Source organism: Bombina bombina, chromosome 3 (assembly GCF_027579735.1).
Source record: "Bombina bombina isolate aBomBom1 chromosome 3, aBomBom1.pri, whole genome shotgun sequence".
Classification (NCBI taxonomy): Eukaryota; Metazoa; Chordata; class Amphibia; order Anura; family Bombinatoridae; genus Bombina; species Bombina bombina.
Window position 1 is genome coordinate 510,409 of NC_069501.1, and position 1,471 is coordinate 511,879.

General features: G+C 34.2%; 1 non-coding gene across 1 annotated transcript; it reads left to right on the forward strand.

The window, feature by feature from the left end:
* The first annotated feature begins 1,283 nt into the window (after positions 1–1,283).
* On the forward strand, positions 1,284–1,471 carry LOC128654937 (U2 spliceosomal RNA). The gene has a single exon (XR_008401575.1). It is a non-coding gene; the product is annotated as a U2 spliceosomal RNA (small nuclear RNA).

The following is a 1,471-nucleotide window of genomic DNA, read 5'->3' on the forward strand; positions in this document are numbered from 1 at the left end:
CTTTATTTCACTTTTTTTGGAGCTCTAATATGGACAAATTGGCTAGAGATAAATTATGTAGACCGAAGGTTTGTGGAGGTAAAGGTTTTCCAGATCTTGAGAGATATATTTACTTGAAGTTTTTGGCTTTTATTGTTAGGTCTGCTGCTAAGGACAACAAGACTGGGGCCTTTATTCGGTATCATGTGGGAAGTCTATTGCATAGGTTTGGGTGGTATAAGATTTCTCTTAAGATACCATTATGTTTTAATCCACCTACATTTTGTGTGTTAATTAATAAAAAAAATTCTTCCTTTAAGTTGGATAAAGTTTTTTTTGATGTTATTTGTGACCAGAAAAAACTTACATCTTTTGTTTCTTCAAATTTTCAGGTTTTGCCTGTTGGGAGATACTCTGAGTCCTTTTATAAACAGGTTTGGGTTAAAGTTTCTTCTGATCATCTTTGTAACCAGCAGAAAGATATTGCCTGGGCTGCGGTCCATGATTGTGTCCCTACGAGGGCTTTTCAGCATCAGAGGGGTTTGGTAATCAGTGAGTGTTGCCCCAGGGACAATTGTTTTTCTCCTGAAACTATCTGTCATTTATTATGGAGTTGTTGGTTTGCTAAACAGGTATGGCAAAAAATGATTCCTTTTTTAAGAGAAGTAGGTGGTGTACAAGATCTTACTTATGACATGGTTCTTTTAGGTAAGAATTTGTCTCTCTCTGTTTTGAAGGATCGTATGTCTTGGCAAATCATTAATTCAGTCAAGTCAGCTTTATGGAATTTCCGTAATATTTGGTTATTTAAAAAAGAGAACTTATCTGTAGATGATTGTGTAGGTTGTGTTTTAGGAACTGTATATACCTACTTCTTGTTAGATCAGAAAGTTGATCAGCATACGGCAATATTAAATTGGAAATCTGATAGATGGTCTGGTCAAATAATGTTATAGTTTATTTTTGTATTGATGATTTTCTGTTTCTAATGTTTTCTTTTTCCTTTTCAGATGCTGTTTCTTGGAAGGACAGATGAAGGGAAAGACATCAAGGGACAGCTGAAGGGTCATCTGTAGTTTAGCTGTAGGGTGTTGGTTTTTTTTGTGAGGGACAGTTATAGTTTATGTTAAGGGTGAGTTTTTTAGGGTAAGAGAGGGAAAGTAAGGGAAAGTTTATTTTATGTATTTTGTTAAATTGTTATTTCTTTGTATTTTTTTTTTTTATCTGATGTATTTTGTATTTTGTATGATGTTTGTTGCTACTTTGTATTTTATTTTTCTGTTTTTATTCTGTATGAATTTTAAATATATTGTTATAATGTTTAATAACAAAAAAAAAATCTGTTCTTATCAGTTTAATATCTGATACGCGCCCTATCTGGGTGCCATATATTAAATGGATTTTTGAAACAGGGAGATGGAAGAAGAGCTTGCTCTGTCCACTCCACGCATTGACCTGGTATTGCAGTACCTCCAGGACCGGTGCACCCCTC